Source organism: Miscanthus floridulus, chromosome 8, assembly GCF_019320115.1.
Source record: "Miscanthus floridulus cultivar M001 chromosome 8, ASM1932011v1, whole genome shotgun sequence".
NCBI classification, from domain to species: domain Eukaryota; kingdom Viridiplantae; phylum Streptophyta; class Magnoliopsida; order Poales; family Poaceae; genus Miscanthus; species Miscanthus floridulus.
Window position 1 is genome coordinate 8,226,351 of NC_089587.1, and position 22,557 is coordinate 8,248,907.

Below are 22,557 nucleotides of genomic sequence, written 5' to 3' on the forward strand. Positions count from 1 at the left end.
CAAACTCACTTTGCCGAGTGTTTTTCGTCGTGCACTCGACAAAGACGTTGCCGAGTGCAAAAAAACACTCGGCAAACATTTTTCGCAAGAAATAAAAAAACAAATTGCCATCGGCCGCCGCCCACCACGGCCACCACGCCGCCACCGGCGGCCGCCCACCACGACCACCACGGCCGCTGCCCCACGCCGGACGCCGCCACGCCACCCACGCCACGCGCCCACCACGGCCACCAAGCCCCACACCGGACGCCGCCAGCCACCACGTCACCCGCCCACACACCGCCGGATCCAAGAGGGGAGGGGCCGCCGTCGGATCTGGGGAAGGAGTGGAGGGGGCGGTGCCGGGGAGAAGGGGAGGGGGCGGCGGCCAGGGGAAGGAGGGGTGGCCGGGCCGCCAGATCCGGCCGGGAGGGGAGGGGCCGCCGGCGGGGAGAAGGGGAGGGGGCGTGCGGACGCGGCGGGGGAGAAGGGGAGGGGCCGTGCGGGGAGAAGGATAGGGCGCGTCCGCGGTTAAAAAAACATTTTTTCCCTTTGCCGAGTGTCCTGGATCTGGGCACTCGGCAAAGTTTTTTTTTTCTTCTCCTTCTTTTCCAGAAAAAATATTTTTTCCCTTTGCCGAGTGTCCTAGATCTGGGCACTCGGCAAAGGTTTTTATTTTTTATTTTTTTTCTTCTCCTTCTTTCCCAGAAAAAAGATTTTCTTTCTTTGCCGAGTGTCCTGGATCTGGGCACTCGGTAAAGTTTTTTTTTATTTTTTTTCTTCTCCTTCTTTCCAAGAAAAAAGGTTTTACTTCTTTGCCGAGTGTCAAAAAAAATACTCGACAAACCCCATCTTTGCCGAGTGTTTTTTTTTGACACTCGGCAAATCTCCTCTTTACTGAGTGTTTTTTTTTGCCGAGTGTTTTTAGAGCAGCACTTGACAAAGATCTTGTTTGTCGAGTGCCCGAGAGAATACACTCGGCAAACATAAAAACACTCGGCAAATTTAACGTTTCCGGTAATAATAGTTTTATTTGCATTCAATAGACTACCACATATGCATTTTTTATGACATGGCAACGTTTTAATGAAGAGAGAGAAGAATTAGGTTTCATGGGAATGAAACTCTCTTGGCACAGTTACCAACTCTATATGAGTCATAGAATTAAATGTCTATGAAACTATAGAATAAAACTTTTCATTGAGAGTGGTGTTTCATCCAAGTTTCATTTCATTCTACATGACATGGCAATCTTGGAAACAATGAAATGAAAGTGAGAGTTTCACCATAGTTTCATTTACATTTAATAGCCTGCCATATATGCATTTTGATGACATGACAATGTTTTAATGAAGAAAGAGAAGAAATAAGTTTAATGGGGATGAAATTCTCTTGGCACAATTATCAACTCTATATGAGTCTTAGAATTAAATGCCTATGAAACTCTAAAATGAAACTTTACATTGAGAATGAGTGGTTCATCTAAGTTTCATTTCATTGTATATGATATGGCAATCTTGGACAACGCAATGAAACTCTTCACTGAGACTAACCTTATAGGGAGCTTTTATATTATATACTCTCTTCATAACACATCTCGTACTTTAAGGAGTCAATCAATCTCAATTTTGACTATATTTATAGAAATAATATTAAGATTTATATCCCTAAATAGGTTTAGTATAAAAATACATAGGGTGGCCAATCTAATGATATTGATTTGATATCATAATTATCAATATTTTTTATATATTTAGTCAAACTTAAGATTGATTGATTTTTTAGAGTACGAGATTTCATTTATTTTGGTAGGGAATAAGTTAGTATTATACTGCAACCTCTAGCCATACTTAGATCATTTTTGTTTAGCTTATTAGATAGTTTCATTATTTCAATTGTATGCAAGATAGAGAAAAGGAAAATTTTATTATAGCAAGGAATAATTCCTCATATGCCAACCCCCCCCCCCCCCCCCCACCCCCCCAAAAAAAATCTTAAATCTCTGATATGCCATAGTCGGTGACGGTCCTATGTGTTGTAGACACAGTGATTCATATTTGTGAGCTTTCTTTGTACTCCCTCTGGTTTCTAAAGGACGTCGTTTTGAGGTTGTCTTAAGTCAAATATTTTAAACTTTAATAACTACAAATAGATTCTTTTGGGTTGAGTTTGAAAATATGAAAGTGATGTAAGTAGATTCATCTCAAAATGTAGTTTCATAAAAGTATATATTGACTATATTTTATAAATTTTTTATAGCAAATAGTAACAGTTAAAGTTTTTTTTTTTGAAGACCATGTCGCTGTCCAAAATCATATTCTTTAGGAAATCGGAGGGAGTAGTATATAAGGAGTGATAGAAGAATAACCAGTAATGTCACTAATGAATGAAGCAAATATTTGCCGCAAATTATTTCTTAAGGGACAATATTTTTTTTGTCGTGATTTTTATTAGACGAAGAAAATAAAAGACAAGGATCCCGGATCTGTTTTGTTTCAGTTGCAAGCTATAATAACAAAAACACAAAACGGGGCCTTAGTTTGCGTTTTAGACGTCAAAAACAAGAAGAAAAAATCTCCATTTCCTTATATCAACGTTGCACAGGGGGGAGTATGTGACAAGGAAAAATTTAAAAATAAGGCAGACGGATCAAGCTAACACCCCCCCCCCCCCCCCCCCCCCCCCCCCCCCCCCCCCCCCTCTCAAAAAAAAAAACTTAGCACATACAAAAGTGCATCCAAATGGAAAATCATTGTGCATGAGTACATACAAAAGTACAAGTGTCCCACCCAGCTCACACTATCCAGGTTAATTGAAGTAGAAGTAGTCTACACTTCTGTATAGTATACAGCATTGCAAACTTTGCACATTGTAGATTATTACTCCTGCACACTACTAGTAGCATTGTTTAGTGCAAGGATACAGCTAATAATCCACGCACATCCTCGAAAAAAGCACAAACTCCACACAAGAAGGCGCGCGCCCAACCAACCTGCAGCCATGATATACCCATGCTGCAAACAACACTCCAAGTCCAAGGCTCTGCTCACACATGCTTTCATCCCTCACTCTCCTCTCCTCTCCGTTTTGATCATCATCCACCAGGTGGCAAGTGTGGCATGGCGCTGAATCGATCACGCCACCATTTCCCATCTGATCGATCTCTGCTCGGAGCTAGACAGCAACTAGCGCAGCTGAACGACAAGATCAGGAGCAGAGCAGGCGGTCTCGTTCTTGGATCGGCGTCGGCGTCGGAGATGATGGCGATCAAGGGCTACTTCCGGGCGCCGGCGAGGCTGCAGGGGAGGAAGAGGAAGCAGGAGGCGGCGGAGCGGGGTCTCCGCGGCGGCGGGGACGACAGCCTGGGCGCCGCGCTGCTCGACGAGGCCGAGCTGCCGGCGGTGCCCAGGGGCTACTTCGCCGTGTACGTGGTTCGTCGTGCCCACGGACTACCTCCGCCAGCCGGCGTTCCGGGACCTCATGGAGCGCGCCGCCGAGGAGTTCGGCTTCGCGCAGGCCGCCGGCATCCGCATCCCGTGCCGCGAGGAGGACTTCGAGGCCACCGTCGCCGCGCTCGAGCTCGAGTCCGCCGTGGCGCGCCGGCGCCCCCGGTCCGGCACCGGCAGAGCCACCGCGGCGGCAGAGCCATGCATGCAGTCATGCAGAATTTGCAGGCCATGAAGATGTGCAATGCAAGGATTCTTTCTTTGCAGCTGAAACTGACTTGATTAGATCAAGTCAGTCAAATCATTAGGCATTAGCTTTGGAGCAGTAGATAATCGATCTGTGGAGTAGTGTTTGTTTTGTAAGAGCTCTGAAAATGGTGGCATGAAACAATTAAAGGAATAATTCATTCTTTGTTTTTCTGTGGTTAATATGAAGATTTCCAGTCATGATTTAAGGCATTTTTTCTGTGTGTTGTTGCATATTCTTGAGCATCAAACCCAGTTTCAGTGACACTGTTTTTGGATATTTTCAACAACAGTAGTTAATGATATTTATCAACATTTTGAAAAATGTAACTATTGTTGTTGCATATTATCAACAACAATAGTTAATGGCATTTGAAAAACTTGTCATGCTTATGAATTGTGATATATGAGCGGCACACAATTTGCCATCATGGCCCACTTTAAGTGACACTGTCTGTGGATCATCTTAAGCGATGGTTCTGGAACGGAGCATGCAAGCATGTCGCCGGATGATCCTGAGTTGAGTGCGAGTGATTTCATTCAAATTCATCTTCCCTTGAAAGAAAACATAACTGATATTCTCCACAAATGGCACTTCAGCTTTGTCTTTAGTTCAGGCTCTAGAACCAAGATAGCCTACATTTGTCATCTGTCCATGTAGCACCCGGTTTCAAGAGTAAAACCAGATACACACCATATATGAGCTCAGGAAATCAAATCTCACATATAGCTACAAATAAGAGTAATATTATAAGACAATGCTTATTACATAGCGTATTAGTATAAAGAATACAACCTCAGAGTATAGACAGCGGAAAGACAACTCCGATCTTTAGGTGAAGACTCCACTTTCCACAGGAACAACTGACTGGTTGATCACAAACCTAATTCCTCAAAACTCTAGCAATCTGGTACTCATCCGGGATTTTTTTCAAAGATTTAAAAAGTAAAGCAAACGTAAGTACATGTCGTACTCAACAAATATAACATTGGGTTCATGAGACTCAAAAGGCTGACACTGGTTTAACTACGATTAGCTTTTAATTATCATAATTTTAGCATAGGAGTAGCAACAAATTTATCACAAGCCCATATAAACGCATGATCAGGTAAACATGAATAATGAATAGCATAAACAGTAATCATTAATGAGCATCTTCATCATCCGTATCGTTAGTGTTCATCATCTATTCCGTAAGGGTTCCAATACCGCTCGTGACCGTGAGCACGGCTGATATACCAGTTTTATACTCTACGGAGGTTGTACACTTTCACTATGAGTCGTGATTTACCCTTTCGCCTGAAGTAGCTAATCTCTTGACGCACTTCCAAGGAAGGTCGACAGGGTTCACTATGAAGCCTTTCAAAGGTTCATCTAACAAGTTAGGACCATTAGATTCACTCGGCAAACAGATATAGAGCCTCCCTTCCCGATGGCACAATGACGCACAGCCTATACACAAGGAGACAGAGGCCGCACTATACCCGATTCGGCAAGCCATTCTTGCGCCAATAAAGGTAACCACTAACAAGCTAGAAAAGATCCTCATACTGAGCTAAAGCCAGAGCCATGTAGCCCTCACAACTGTACCGTAAGTCCCGGATGTTCGCTTACAGATAAGTTTTTAGGAAGATGAATCTAGAGCACCATAAAAATAGCCCAATACTCTAGCCCCCTGATTCCATGTTACTAAAAGGCATCTTTTAATGTTTATTGCATATACCATTAGTCAAGTTACAAAATTATGGTCTTTAATTGAGCACTAGTATCATACTACCCAATGCAATACCCCATAAGTAACAAGGCACAAGGTAACAAAGCACTAGAAAATCCTTAGTGGCACATGCAGTATGAATTAAATGATTAAAGGTGTATGGAACAACAAGGAAGATCCCATGCTATACTTGCCTTAAACTCAAATCCTTCTATTGAATTGTAACCTTCAAAAGACTTCTTCTGGATCACCAACTTATTTTATATCACCAACGTAAAGCTCACCGACTGGACATGATCATAAAGCACCACACAAGCATCCATGCAATCATACACGAAGCAAATAATAGATCTAAATTAGAATAGTACACCAAACATAAACTCAATATGAAAAGTTTGTAAAACGAATCTACGTCTTGCTACGAACACACAGACGCGAAAAGCACTCTAATCGGAGCTATAACGAAAAAGTTATGAATTAAACAAGATTTCTTTTAATAAAATAATAGATTAAATCTAACCTTGAATTTCAAAAGTTGAAAATATATTTAACAGTAGGATGAACATATAGATTACTCAATTATGAATCTAACGCAACTTGAATGGATCAAAACGGAGTTAAAACGAAGATTCTATGGCGTAAATAAGACTAGTGGCAAAATTATAAATAGATAAAAGCATATTTTGAATCTAACCGAAGAAACTATGTTTTCAAAAGAAGAAAACGTATTCTGAATCTAACAGAGGGATTTTACGCTTTCTAAAAGAGAAAACGTATTCTGAATCTACTAGGATGAAACTACGCTTTCGGAATAGAAAAATGTATTCTGGAAGTGCGCCATGGACTGCGGGTTATATTACGTGAACTGCAGGGGCTCTTTTGCAAATAAAACCAACAAAGGGGTACGGGCGATCTTGGACCGTTGGATTGAATCTGGACCGTCCAGATTAGAAAGGAGGGGGAGAGAGAGTCACCGGCCAGAGAAGAAAACCGGCGCGGCAGAGCTCCATTACCGACGGCGAGAGGCTCTCCAGAGCGCTCGGTTTGGGCCCTAGGATGCATCAATTATGTGTGTAAGAACATTGTTCAACTTCTGAACAATTACAAAAGGAAAGTTAAAGTTGAAGTACAAAGAACAAGGTGGAAATGAATTCTTAAGAAAAGGAGACATTTACGCAATCTGCTTGGAGCAAATCCTTCATTTTGGGGGGCTGCATCCTTAGGATCGTGAAACGACAGGCAAACATAGTATTAACATAGTTAGCTGATATTTATGATGTTTTCTATCTTTAATAGAAGCTAAGGAAATGTCTTTACAGGTGTGATGAGTTCTGCAACATATAATGCAATAGGGACCGTGAAACTTACATAGGATGCACTTACTCTCAGCATGCTATGGTAGTCCCATCAATGCAATGGTAGGAACACCAAGAATAGCATCGACCTGGTATGCGATATCTAGCCTTTGTAAGTTGTAACAATAGGGGAGAGACATTGATCCTTACCTCATTGTAAGAAAAATGGACCATAGGCCCATTTACTTTGGATTTTGGTGTTTGATAACCAATACAACTAAATTGGACTAATGAATTTGCAAGTAATTATTTTGTAGTTCAATAGGGTGCAAAACGTGACTTGGACGAAGATGACGTGATGATCCGATGATCAACACCTCAAGAAAGACCCTAGAAGCATAAGAGAAGACCAAAGATATCAAGCAAAGTCCAAGCACGAAGATAGGAATCAAGTCGGATGCAAGATCGCGAAGAAACGAGCTTCATAGAGGTGATCGGACAAAACTCCAAGAGCTCCATGATGGCACAACTAATGTCCGTGAGCAAAAACATTGTCTAGCTAAATAAAATTATGATTCCTTTAAAATGAATGATGATAAGCTTGTTCGTGATATGTATTCCCGTTTGAATCTAATTATTAATGAGCTCCATTCAATAGGATTAACAAAGCTAGATGATGCGGACATTGTGAGAAAGATCATCTCTGTGCTACCACAAAAGAAATATACAAGCATCATCACCATCCTTCACAATATGGAGGACTTGAGCACCATGACCCCAGCCATAGTCATTGGAAAGATAGTGGCATTTAAAATGTCACGCAAGATTAGTCAAGAAGAAGCCTCTTCATCAAACAAAGGCAAGGCTCTCACATGTAGTGAGAAAAAGAAGATGAATGGCAAGCAAGTTGAGACAAGCTCAAGCTCAAGCTCCTCAAGTGAAGATGAAGAAGGAGATGATGATGATGAAGATTCGAGTGATGATGATCAATCTTCCTCCTCCACATCTGACCTTGATGAAGAATCTATCAAGCTTATCAACAAGGTGGAGAAGATGCTCCAAAGGCTCAATGTCAAGGGTGTGCCCATCCAAAATTTAAGATTTCATTTTCACCAATCAAAGAAATGAGCAAAGAAAGAAAGGATGCTATGGATGCGGCGAGTTGAGGCACTTTGTGAAAGTTTGTCCAAACAAGCCCACATGCAAGGCAAAGAAGAAGGCATGCAAGAACAAAGCCCTCACATCAATAAGGTCATAGGATGATTCTTTAAGTGAAGAAGAAGACCATCACAAGAGGCGAGGGCACAAGCACTCATCGTCAAGCACTTCACATGTGTGCCTTATGGCACAAGGTAACAAAAAGTCTATGCCTAGTGATACTGACAATAATAGTGATAGTGATGATGAGCTACCTTCTTATGATGAAATTGTGCAATAAAATCTTAACATTGCTAAAGTTTACACTAGTCAACAAAAGAAGCTTGAAAAATTAAAAGAAAAACTAGATAGCTCACAACAAGCTTATGCTACTTTGCTTGAGCAATATGAAACTTTTGCCGATCTTAATATGAAGCTATCTACTAAAATTGAGCAACTTGAGACTAGTGCAAACACAAATAATTGCACAATCAATGATGAGCAACTTGTAAAGAAAAATGAAAAATTAAAGAAAAAGTTAGCTAACTCACAAGATGCTTATAAAAGTTTACTTGCTAAAATGAAAACTATGTGCAAACATTGTGATGAGCTAGCTAATAAAGTTGCTAATCTTGAAGCCATCGGTACAACCCCCATCGAGGCACCTAAAAGGAAAGGCTTAATTTTTGACAAGCCTAAAAAGGATGCCTCTACTTCTTGCAATGATTTATGTTTAGACTCACCCTTGTACAACCAAGTTTATGTTGAAAAAGTTATTGTAGATACATACACACAAGATGTTGCAATGGAGAATGAGCAACTCAAGCAAGAAGTGGCTCGCCTTAACAAGGACTTGACTCAAGTAAAAGGCAAAATGAAGTAAGCCCAACTTCATCAAGATAACACCGTCAAGAGAGTGAAGAAGCTTGATGAAAGACAAACCGTGGTTTGCTACGTATGCCACAAGGAAGGCCACAAGTCCTATGAGTGCAAGGTGAAGAATGGAGGAGGAGCAAAGAAGAAAGAGAAAAAGCAAACAAGCAAGTTCTCCAACACCTACACCAACAAGGTGGATAAAAAGGCCTCCACACCTTATCTCTTGAAGAAGAAGAAAAATAATAAGGTGGTGGCCATCAAGGTGAACAAGCAAGCCAACATTGGGGCCAAACACATTTGGGTGCCAAATGAGATCATTTCCAACATGAAGAGTGAAAGCATCTAGGCCCCTAGTTGGGTTTCGGTGATTAATGACAATACAAGATTACTATGACTAACGTGTGTTTTGCAGATGCAATTAAGTTAGGTCATGGTAATGGTAATTGATTGGGCAATCATGGTTGCCATGCCCCTACGATGGAAATCGTTTTGGTTTTCAAAGGATGGACGACAAGGTTAAGGATGGACTAGTTCTAAGTGTCGTTTGATGTTGAAGAGACACTTAGAGTAGTTTAGGACTTTGTTTTTCCTTTGGCCATGCTATTAAGGGGGTATGAACTAGTAGCTTGACCTAGGTGAGTCTAGTAGGTTAGGTGTGGTGCACACTTATCAAATCTAGCACTAGGTAGCTCCAAAGTAGTTCTAAGATCAATTGGAGCAAACTTCATTCACATATGATTACGAGTTGGAAGTGAATGGAGGGTCAAATGTTGATCGGACGCTGGTTCCGGTGTGACCGAACCCTGGCGTAGAGTTCGATCAGTTCATTTGATCAAGGTGAAGTCGTCTGATTGTGACCAGATGCTGAGAGAAATGTGACCGGACGTTGGGTGCCAGAGTCCGGTCAACTCCAGTAAGGTTCCAGAGAGGGAGAATCCTGATCAGACGCGTCCGGCCAGTGCTGACCGGACGCTCGTCAGGTTTCGGCTACTGACTGAATGCTGAGCAGCGAAGCAACCGAACTCTGGGTTCCAGTGTCTGGTCAACATCAGTAAGATTCTAGAGAGCAGTTTTGGTGATCGGACACATCCGGTCAGTGCTGACCGGACACTGGTCTGAGTCCGGTCACAACTTAACTGCTCGGTGGCGGGGAGAACTGACCAGAGCATCCGGTCACCTTGATCGGAGTGTCCGGTCACCCCGTAGTGGCACATAACAGTTCTTTTTGAACGAGAGTGTATAAAACTATAAATACTTCCTCTATTTATTCAAGGGAGGACTTTTGCCCATTTCAACAGCTAAGAAACACCATTGAGAGTGCCAAGGAGAGCAAGAGCATAGTGAGGTGATTGAGATTTGAGAATCTAAGATTAAGGCCTCATTAGCAAAAAGAGAGTAGTAAGTGTGCATCCACCTTTCTTATTAGGCTTGTTATGGTCAATTGAGAGTTCTTGCTTGTTACTCTTGGTGATCGCCATCACCTAGACGGCTTAGTGGTGATTGGGAGTTTGGTGATCATCCGGTGGAGCTTGTGAATGACCCAACTCAAGTTGTGAGCGGTTGTGGGTGATTCACCACGATGGAGTGTCGAAAAAACAACCCGTAGAGAGCACTTGATCCTTATACGAATCAAGGGGGAGCTACACCCTTGCGTGGGTGCTCCAACGAGGACTAGTGGGGAGTGATGACTCTCCAATACCTCAGCAAAATATCGCCGCATTCCTCCTTCTCTCTTTACTTTAAGCATTTACTTTAAGCAATTCAATTCTTGTCTTTACATTTATAGAATTGCCATGCTAGAGTAGGATTGGAACTTAGGGTGCTAAACTTTTATGTGGTAGAACATTAGAAACACTTTCTAGGCACAAGGGGTGAAGTGGGCTAAGTGTAGGCTTTAATTATTGCAAAGATTTTAGCATTAGCCCAATTCACCTCCCCTCTTGGATATTTTGATCCTTTCAATTGGTATTAGAGCCTCGTGCTCACATATTTAGGCTTAACTGTCTAGAGAAAGATGTCTTACGAGGATGGACCTATTCCTATCTTTGAGAGAGATGATTTTTTGTATTGGAAAATCCGCATGGAGGCGTATTTAGAAGCTCTAGATATTGGAATTCTTAGAGCCGCCTCTCAAGATTTTCCAAAACCTAAGGATCCCACGCACCTTCAAGGCGATGAAGTGAACTATGAAAAATGGAATGCAAAGGCTAGAAACACCATCTTTAGAGGCTTTTGCAAAGATATGTTTAACCAGGTGAGGAACCACAATGACGCCCATGCACTATGGTCGGACTTTTGTGCGCTCCATGAGGAAACTAAGAGCGAGCGTGAGGAACGCTATCATCTCATAATGAAAAAAGCTTAATTCTTTTGAGATGCTTCCTAAAGAGAGTGCTAATAAAATGTACTCACGCTTGAATGTTTTTGTAGAGGAAGTCAATGGGCTCGGACTTGCACAAATACAACCATCCGATGTTGTAAGAAAGATCTTGAGTGTCCTTCCCATTGACAAATATGGGCATATTATGACTGTGCTTCATCAAGGTGATCTTTCCACCGCTACACCAACTCAAATCTTGGGAAAGATCAACGCTCATGAGATGTACATGCATATCACACCACAAGATGGCTCATCCTCTACCAAAAAGAAAGACAAAGACTTAGCATTCAAGGCTAGCCAAGAGAAGGGCAAAGCAAGAATTGAGTATGAGAGCTCAAGTGATGATGAAGTTGATGATGCCAATCTTGTTCTCATGGTGAGAAGAACCGCCAAGATGCTAAAGAAGCTCAACAAGAATGGCGTCAAGTTTGATGGGAAGAAAAAGAAGTTCTTCGCTAGCACTAGAAGGAAGCCAATCTCCAAGATGGATTGCTATAATTGTGGAGAACTTGGTCATCTAGCATATCAATGCACCAAGCCCAAGAAAGACAAGTACAAGGGCAAGAAAGATGACTCAAATAATGAAGATAAAGATGAGAAGAAGAAAAATAAGCCATACAAGAAGATAGATGGTAAGAAGGACTTCCACAAGAAGAAGAAAAATGGCAAGGCATACATCGTCGGTGATTGGCTCACTGACATTGATTCATCAAGTTGCTCATCCGATGATGATAGTGACAATGAAGGCCGCCATTGTGATTGACTCTTCATCATCTTCACTGACACCACCGCCATCATCCTCTACACACCTATGCCTTATGTCCAATGGTGAACGAAAGGTATCAAATGATGATGATAGTAGTGGTGATGAACATGCTAGCAATGATGATAGTGATAGTGATGATGATGAATTTAAATCACCTTCATATGATGATCTTGTTAAATTGCTAAATCAATACACTAAGATCATTAGAAAGTCAAGAGCTAAGAATGAAAAGCTAGAACTTAAGAATGACTCTCTTTTAGGTAAATGTGACATAGCGGAAAAGGCTAGTGTTGAGCTTAGAGAAGTAAATGATGCTATGTCATCCAAACTCAAGGAGCTCAAATCTTCTAAGAAAGAGCTTAAAGAAAAATATTTTAAACTTGAGGGGATACATAATGAGCTCATCACTAGCCACAATATGCTAAAAGAAGAGTATACCAACCTTAAGATTAATCATGATAATCTTGTTATCTCTCAAGAGTTTTTATCCAATGAGCCACATAATGCTACTAACGATGTTGTTAAGATTGATATAGCTACACCATGTGATGATCTGATTATTGAGAGCATTAAGCAAGGTTCTAGTAGCAAAGGCAAGCAAGTGGTTCAGTCTGATAACTATGATGAATATGTCAAGATCAAGAATGAGAATGAGAAGCTTAAGAAAGATCTTGAAGAGCTATCAACCACCAATGCTATTGTGATAGAGAACCTTGATCATGACTATGATGTAGAGCTCAACGAAGAGAATGAGAAACTCAAAGAGGAGAATAAGAGACTCAAGCAAGAGAAAAATTATGATGAGCTAAAAGAATAGAACAAGAAGCTCAAGTTGGAGATAGAACATCTCAAGATTGACTTGAGCAAGTTCACAAGAGGTAAGCATTTTTAAAGTGAGCTACTAATGAACACTGTCATAAAGATGGATAGAAGTGGAATTAGATATTTGGCAAATCAAGAGATGAAGGCTCAAGCTCAACAACAACAACACAAGTCTAAGCCAAAGCTAAAGAGGTGTTTTGAGTGTGGACAAGAAGGTCACTTTGCCCATGAGTGTCAAACTCCACCACCACAACCCTTGCCCAAGCATGCTAGACCTTTTACTTTCAATGCTCATTACATGCTTAGAAAGAATTCTAGTGGTAAAATAAAAGTCATATTCTTAGGACCTCCCAACAAGAATAGGCCTAAGAAAATTTGGGTTGCAAAGTCACTTGTAGAGAAAGTCAAGGGCCCTCAATAAGTTTGGATCCCTAAACAAGCTTGATCTCTTGTGTGTAGGTGAACTACAAGACCGATGGAAGTCATTGGGTTATTGATAGTGGTTGCACACAACATATGACCGGTGATCCTCGTATGTTCACCTCACTAGATAAAGAAGTAGATGGCCAAGAAAGAATTATATTTGGAGATAATTCAAAGGGCAAAGTCAAAGGATTGGGCAAAGTGGCAATATCAAATGATCACTCTATTTCAAATGTGCTATATGTTGCTTCCTTGAGTTTCAACTTGCTATCCATTGGACAATTGTATGATCTTGACTTCCAATGTTTGTTTACCGAGAAGGAAGTGGTTGTATCTAAGAAACATGATGATCAAGTTATATTCAAATGATTTAGATACAACAACCTATATCTAGTGGATTTCACCTCCGAAGATGCTAACTTGAAGACATGCCTATTCACCAAAACATCACTTGGGTGGCTATGGCATAGAAGACTTGCTCATGTTGGGATGAGCTCACTCAAGAAGTGTCGGTGTTTTGGAACCGGGGGTCCCTCAACCAACGAGTGAATTTGTGCTGCGTGCCCCTAATCTCGGATGGTGATGCAAAGAGACACAAGGTTTATACTGGTTCAGGCAATCGAGGCCCTACGTCCAGTCTGAGAGATCGATCTTGTATTCCTTGCACCGGAGTGCTCGTAGTAGGGGGTTACAAGCTAGGTGAGAGAGGGAGCTAGCCCTAGGTCTCGGCGAGGGTGGCGTGGGCTGCTTGAGGCGTTGTTCCCAAGCAGCGTAGAAGTGTGTGGTTCTATTGGTGTGTTCGTATTTCTGCTTGTTGCCCTCCCTAGAAATGGCCCCGGTCCCTCCCTTTTATACTCTAAGGGAGAGCCAGGAACGTACATATGTTGCTACATAGCACTTTATAAATGGGGGTGGCGTGTCTGAGCCCTGTAGTCGGCCACTGTCATGGTATGGTCGATGGAGTGGCCCCATCCTTGTCGTGCAGAAGTGACGCGCCGGTCATACTTGGTCTTGTGCGTCGTGGGGCTCCCGTACAGCTTGATGCAGGACATGGCGGGCGACGTGCTGGTCATCGTGCGATGACGTCGTAGGGAGCCATGGCTCTGCAGATGCCGAGGCCGAGCCATCGTGGGGGGCTCGGCGGACATGGATCCTCAGGCTGCCGAGCCCCTGAAGCAAACTGCCGAGGCCTTGGAGGGAATTATTGGTCCTGGGTACTAATTCCGAGGCCACAGTATCCCAGATGTGGCTCCCCATGCTGCGTTGTTCTCGGAGCAGGAGTTGGCAGCACAGTGAGGCATGGGCGTCAACCATGCGCATAGTGGTTGGCACAGTGGCGGGTAACCCCTGCCCAGTCCTGCCTCCTGTCCCGTCGGCCATTCCACGGTACTGTGCCGAGCATGCGGCCGATGTCAGGGGCAGCAGTTGGCTGAGTTAACGTGACACGACGTTTTGTCAGAGGGACGGGTGAAGGAAGAGGCAGCGGAGTGCTGTCGAGCCTGCCTCGCGCGAGACGGAGGGTCGGCGGCCCGGCCGAGGCCTGCGACGAGAGAGGGTCGGCCGAGGCCTTTGGTGGGGGATCGCCCGAGGTCGGCGGTGAGGGGGCCTCGAGCGAGTCGGAGAATCGGCCGAGGCCAGCGGTGTTTAGCTGGTTTCGATTTTTACGAAGTCTAAGCAGTCGTTTTTTGGTTCTTGCTTAAGGTACCCCTTCTCACGGTATCCGACAAGAAGCTTATGAAAAATGAATTGGTGAGAAGGTTGAAGGATGTGAAATTTGAGAAGGACAAGCTTTGTAGTGCATGTCAAGCTGGCAAGCAAGTTACAAACACTCATCCTACAAAAGCTATCATGTCAACAACAAGAGTGCTAAAGCTCCTCCACATGGACTTATTTAGACCAACAACTTACAAGAGTTTGGGAGGAAATCTTTATTGTCTTGTGATTATTGATGACTACTCTAGATATACATGTGTATTCTTCCTTCATGATAAGACCGAGGTTGCTTCATGTTTCAAGAAGTTTGCCAAGAGAGCACAAAATGAGTTTGAAGTGAAGCTCAAGAAGATTAGGAGTGATAATGGCAAAGAGTTTGATAACACAAACATAGAAGCATATTGTGATGAAGTTGGGATCAAGCATGAGGTCTCTGTAACATATACTCCTCAACAAAATGGTGTAGTTAAGAGAAAAAACCGGACACTTATCACTCTTGCAAGAACAATGCTAGATGAGTACAACACACCCGAAGCTCTATGGGCGAAAGCTATCAACACCGCATGTTATGCATCCAACCGCCTATACCTTTAAAAGTTTCTTAGCAAGACACCTTATGAGTTGCTCAATGGGAAAAAGCCGGACGTCTCTTTCTTTAGGGTGTTTGGTTGCAAATGCTACATCTACAAGAAGTGGCAACATCTAGGGAAGTTTCAAAGATGTTGTGATATTAGTTTTCTTGTTGGTTACTTATCAAAGTCCAAAGCATATCGAGTATTTAATCATGCCACCAGCTTGGTTGAAGAAACATATGATATGGAATTTGATGAATCTAACGGCTCTCAAGGAGCACATGAGAATCTTGATGATGTAGATGATGAACTATTGAGAGAGGCTATGAAGAATATTCCGGTTGGAGACATCAAGCCTAAAGATAATGAAGATGATGTACAAGTGATTGATCCACCTTCTTCATCAAATGTGCCACAAGATGGTAATAAAGATGGAAAAGTAGAAAATGAAGATACTCATGTCTCTTATGATCAAATGGTGGCACAAGCACAAGATGTTGATGCTCCACAACCTCCCCTTCAAGTGGTTGATAGAAGAAATTCACCTCTACTACAAGCTCATCCACAAGATCTTATCATAGAGAGTCCATCAAAGGGTATAATGACTCAATCTCAAAAGCTTGCTTCTTTTATTGAACATCACTCCTTTGTCTCTTGTGTTGAACCTAAGAATGTAGAAGAAGCTCTTCAAGATTCCGATTGGATAAATGCCATGCATGAAGAGTTAAACAACTTCGCCCGTAATGAAGTTTGGACTCTTGAAGAGCGACCACAAGGTGCAAGAGTCATTGGAACAAAGTGGGTGTTCCGTAACAAGCAAGATGATCAAGGCGTTGTTGTGAGGAACAAGACAAGACTAGTTGCAAAGGGGTTCTCTCAAGTTGAAGGGTTGGATTTTGGAGAGACCTTTGCACCGGTTGCAAGACTTGAAGCCATTCGTATCCTCCTTGCATATGCATCGCATCATAAAATAAAATTATATCAAATGGATGTTAAGAGTGCATTTTTAAATGGTTTCATAAATGAACTAATCTATGTTGATCAACCTCCCGGGTTTGAAGACCCTAGATATCCTAATCATGTTTATAGGTTGTCCAAGGCGCTATGGGCTTAGGCAAGCCCCAAGAGCTTGGTAGAGTGCCTTCGGGATTTCCTTATTGAGAAGGGCTTTACCATTGGGAAGGTCGACACCACACTATTCACCAAGAAGCTTGATAGAGAGATCTTCATTTGTCAAGTATATGTTGATGATATCATATTTGGATCATCAAATGAAGATTCTTGCAAAGAGTTTGGTGAATTGATGTCGAAGAAGTTCGAGATGTCTATGATTGGAGAGCTTATATTCTTTCTTGGTTTTCAAGTCAAGCAAATGAGAGAAGGGATTTTCATCTCTCAAGAAAAGTATACCAAGGATCTTCTCAAGAGGTTTAATATGGATGAATGTAAGCCAATCAAGACACCAATGACATCTAATGGACATCTCGACCTAGATAAGGAAGGTAAAATGGTTGATCAAACTCTCTACCGCTCTATGATTGGTAGCTTGTTATATTTAACCGCATATAGGTCCGATATCATGTTTAGTGTGTGTATGTGTGCTAGATTTCAAGCTAATCCTAAGGAAGCTCATTTGATTGCCGTTAAAAGAATCCTTATATATCTTAAGCACACACCAAGCATTGGCCTTTAGTATCCCAAAGGAGCTAGATTTGAATTAGTTGGCTATTCCAATTCAGATTATGCCGGTTGCAAAGTTGATAGAAAAAGCACATCCAGATGGTGCCATTTGCTTGGTAGATCACTTATGTATTGGTCCTCCAAGAAGCAAAATAGTGTGGCTTTGTCCACCGCCGAAGCGAAATACATTGCCGCGGGTGCTTGTTGTGCACAAATACTTTACATAAAACAAACTTTGCTAAACTATGGTGTAGTTCTAGAAAAAGTACCTCTTTTATGTGACAATGAAAGTGGGATAAAGCTTGCTAATAATCCGGTTCAACACTCTCGCACCAAGCACATAGATATCCGCCATCACTTTCTTAGAGATCATGTGGCTAAGAATGATATTTCACTAGAATGTGTTAGGACCGAGGATCAATTGGCGGATATCTTCACTAACCGCTAGATGAGGCTACATTTTGTCGGTTGAGGAATGAGCTCAATGTGCTTGATTTTAGCAACTTCACGAGAAAATGTGCTTGTGTTGTCCCTTGCATTGCATTGTAATATACAACATGTTTACTTCTTGGTAATGCATTTAGGGCTTGTCTAACATAGTTAAGATAACCGCCGAAAAGCGTATGAAGAAGCTTAACCTTGGATCAAACTTGACAAGCAACTAGAATTACTTTCAAGTATTGCATTGCATATGCATGTATGTTGTTTTGTCGTTTCTCTTCAATTACCCTTTTATTGCCTATTTTTTTTAAAGAATTATAGCCTAACGCAAAATACCTTAAAAATTTAAGGGTTTGAGAGAGGTCACTCACATCAGTCCCAATTGGTGTTTATTTGGATCTTATTGAAGTTGGGACTTAATTGGGAACAGGCAGCGCGAAGGAACTTTGAAGATTTGCTGAAAAAGAGTGACCGAACGTTGCACCAGACTCTGAAGTCCAGCGTCCGGTCAATTCACAGGAGGTGAACCGTTGCTGCGAAGGAGTGACCGGATGCGGAAATAGTACTTTCCCTGCGTCCGGTCAAGCAAAGAAGAAGATCTAAGGATCGACTGGACTCTGGCTATGTCCGGTCAGTGGTGATCGGACGTGTCCGGTCGTGACTTGGGAGGTTTTGGACCTCTCTGTTGTCGACCGGACTCTGGGTGGCAGCGTCCGGTCGTTGCCACCGGAGCGTCCGGTCAGTAGAAAATGTTTAGATCGTGGACTCTATTTCGTTTCCTTTCTTAATCCGTCACAGGGGCCACCATATAATCCCTCATCTGCGCCGCCCGTACCCATCTTGCTCGCGCTGGCATCGCCGCGCAAAGCCCTAGACGCGCCTCTGCAGCCACTACGACCTCTCCACGCCGCCGCAAGCTCCAGCGCCGCATTGCTCCGTCCTACACTCGTGCCACCGTGCCCGCGTTCGCACCGCCATAGCCTCTGCCATCGGGAGCCCACGCACCGTGCCCTAGCTGTGTTCCACCATCGCGCTACGCCTACCTTGTGCCACCAGAGCCACCTTGATCTCGCCGTGCCCCAACAGTGCCACCGACTAGCGCCGCATTGACGTCGCCAGAACCCTAACCCTAATTAGCGATTCCGGTGGTGCCCGTGATCCGTTCCTCTTCTCTTCGATCACCGGTTCGTCAGGTAGCAAGCCCTCGGTTCTGATTTCGTATCTATTGCTTGCTTCTTAGGGTTTTGTATCTCTAGATGTATATTGAAATTATTCATATATCTAATCTATTCTATCGTGCAGCGAGTCGATGTTCTTGAGGTCACTTTAGCAGTTGTCAGTTAACTCAGGGCCAAGCTCGTGAGTACGGATCGAGGCCAAGCCTCAGAAGTGACAGTTGGCAGTTGATTCTTGTTAGTGACAGTTGTTCTTTTCAGCTCTAGCAATGGCTCATGTCAAGAACACTGGAGGTGGTCTAGGTGATGAGGATCCGAGGCCTCCGCCTCGCTTGCCTTCTAAGGTTAAAGGCAAGGCAAAGAAGCTAGCGATGAAGAAGCACAAGTATCCAGATACTGATACAGAGAGAGCAGCAGCAGTTGTAGCCGCCATAGAGCATGTAGAGAGAGGAGGTGCTCAGAGTGGTGTTGTCATTGCAGATCAGCTTTCTCTAGCACAGAGGGCCACTGTAGAGTAGGTTGAGCGCCATCATGGTAGTCCAACTGGGACTGTCATGCTTAAGGGATGGCATGTTGTTTTGGAGGAGACTCAGCCTCAAGGGAGCCACAGCAGCAGACTCAGGAGGGAGATCAGACAGAGGAGATAGAGCAGGCACCACAGCTTCGCCGCTCTAGTCATACCTATACCCAGGTGACACTGAGGCTAGAGACACAGCGGAGGGGTTCTCGTCTGCCTCCTAGACCACAAGGTCCGCCTCTAGTGACTCATCTAGATTTGAGGGCCGCCACGGCCAAGCAGGTGCAGTAGCTCAGGTTTGTTTAGTTCAAGGACTGGTTCCCGCCGAGGAGGGATGAGCGTGCTTCCGATGGTTTCTATACACCACTACAGGAGGATTTCTATAATGCATATCTTAACAGTGGGGTTGCATTTAGATCATAGAGGGTGTGTTCCATTGAGGCCATTGTAGCAGTAGCTAGAGAGCAGATCCGCCCTCATCTCTCTTACTTACCAGGGCTTATAGATTTACTTGGATGGACAGGTAGATATGTACCATCATGGGTCCATAAGTTCTATGCTACACTTTGGATTGACTTCGACCACAGGTTCATACACTTTGCATTCTGAGGATGTGACTACAGGCTGATGAGCTTTAGGGTTAGAGAGATTCTCAGGCTTTAGGAGTCACCCATCCGGCTATACAAGGTTTGCTATGGACACACAGAGCCTCCTAGATGCCCTCACGGCGGTCTTGTGCCTCTCACAGATCTCATCTGACCTTGCTTCATAGAGCCTTTTGGCGAGGGGTCAAGCAGGACACCTAGAGATCTCACTCCTACAGCTAGACTGCTTGATGCTATCATGAGGAGGACCCTGCTACCAAGGATGGGATATCATGAGGGGTTGACTCACATTTAGTTATGGCTATTGAACTCTCTGATTCAGCAGACAGTGTTTGATGTATGGGATGTCATTCTATCTGAGATGGAGGATACACTTGCAGAGGGGTTCAGAGGTCACCGATAGTTGCCCTATGCTCACTGGATTACATTTCTGATTCACAGGGCAGTTACAGTGAGGCCTCCTAAGATATTGGCAGAGTATAGTGGTGCTACTACAAAGTTCCCTGCATATAACATGACACAGATGCTCCGCCACAGTGCAGCGATGACACCTAGCCAGCCACGTCATCGCCCAGCGGTGCCAAAGACTGTAGCCTAGCAGGATGAGATTATTAGGGGCGTAGCAGCGATAGAGGAGGAGCAGTTAGATGCACAGCTAGAGGGTATGGTCGAGAACGACCCCAGCGATAGCTTAGATGATGACTACCAGGATATCCCTCATATGCCTCCACGACGACATGATGGTGAGGCCAGTGGCTCCAGCTCAGCTCCACATGCACCACAGACAGACCCCACTCTTCTTGCTATACTTGAGCGGATGAGGCAGGATCAGACTCGCCAGGCCTAGGAGACAGCAGCTCCTCTAGCACAGGTTTAGGCTAGACAGGACGAGTTTCAGCGTTAGCAGCAGACTATCCAGCAACAGCAGTAGGCCATGCAGCAGCAGTAGCTCCTCATGCAGCAACAGTTACTTGGATTCATGTAGCATGTCGTCTTTGCTACTAGAGCTCCACCGCCATAGCTCACACCCCAGATTGGCCAGCCTATCGCCACTACCGTGACTCTAGCTTTACAGCCTAATAGGCTTTAGAGTCAGGGACAGACAGCGACACAGTTTCCTTCACCGACAGAGCAGATGTCCTAGTGGTTTGCCTCGCCTTTGATAGCCCAGGGTCTTTCCTTCACACCTCTACATACGGGCTTCACACCGGCTCAGAGTTCATCGATGCTTGTGACAGACACCCCAGTCTCTAGGAGCCTTGGTGCTACATTCAGTGAGTTGACAGGGCAACCTACACTGTTAGAGTTACATGTCCCTGGTCCTTCCACAGTTTCTCCTATTACCGGAACTATAGAGACGCTCCCTTCATCTATTGCATCATTAGAGCCGCCTGCTTCAGTGGTACCTGCAGAGTCACGGGCTGCACCAGTCCCAGATCCGACCTAGACCGCTTCAGCTTCAGTTCCAGCGACAGAGGATCATATAGCTTAGAGCTCCGGATCAGAGTATGATGGCACATAGTTCTAGATCGCTCACCGCGCCTCAACTCTTGACTCGTCTGCTCCAGCCCCACCGACCGACCCTTAGGTTTTGGTGTTTGACGCCAAAGGGAGAGAGGGATCGAGTATGATAGACTTAGGGTGAGCTATATCTAGGGGGAGCTTATTTATTACATCTGGCTTTTTATGTGTGAGATACATTATTATGCATTCATGTTTACTTTCGTGCATTGAACTACATACGTGTGATCGTGGTATTTATGTGATAGTGATATTAATGTGATATGTGACATATGTGCTCTCTACTTGAATTATTTATGTCATGTCACTTGGTTATGCTCATTTGTTTTGCTTCCGTGTTTTACTCCGATGGAAATGAGCTTTATTTCTTGTACTCATGCTTATTTCATATCTTTTGAGTACATCATATTGGCTTGGGTCATATAAGCTTGCCTAACTCTTTTGTTCTTATTGTCAAAAGCTTATATGAACCAAGCATGTTGGAAACCTCGTCTCTTTTACATACTCAAGGTTGTATTGTCATCAATCACAAAAAAGGGGGAGATTGAAAGCATCTAGGTCCCTAGTTGGATTTTGGTGATTAATGATAATACAAGATTACTATGACTAACGTATATTTTGCAGATGCAATTAAGTTAGGCCATGGTAATAGCAATTGATTGGGCAATCATGGTTGTCATGCCCCTACGATAGAAATCGTTTTGTTTTCAAAGGATGGACTAGTTCTAAGTGTCGTTTGGTGTTGAAGAGATAATTAGAGTCATTTAGGACTTTGTTTTTTCTTTGGCCATACTATTAAGGGGGGTATGAACTAGTAGCTTGACCTAGGTGAGTCTATTGGGTTAGGTGTGGTGCACACTTGTCAAATCTAGCACTAGGTAGCTTCAAAGTAGCGCTAAGATCAATTGGAGCAAACTTCATTCACATATGATTGCGAGTTGGAAGTGAATGGAGGGTCAAATGTTGACCGAACGCTAGTTCCGGTGTGACTGGACCCTAGCGCAGAGTCCGATCAGTTCATTTGATCAAGGTGAAGTCGTCCGATTACGACCGGACGCTGAGAGAAATATGATCGGACGCTGGATACCAGAGTTCGGTCAACTCTAGTAAGGTTCCAGAGAGGGAGAATCCTGATCGGACGCGTCCGATCAGTGCTGACCGGACGCTGGTTAGGTTCTGGCTATTGACCGGACGCTGAGCAGCGAAGCGACCGGACTCTAGGTTCTAGCGTCCGGTCAACATCAGTAA

General features: G+C 43.6%; 1 pseudogene; it reads left to right on the forward strand.

Moving 5' to 3' along the window:
* Positions 1-3,098: 3,098 nt before the first annotated feature.
* LOC136468522 (uncharacterized) lies at positions 3,099-3,660 on the forward strand (annotated as a pseudogene).
* The last annotated feature ends 18,897 nt before the right edge of the window (positions 3,661-22,557 follow it).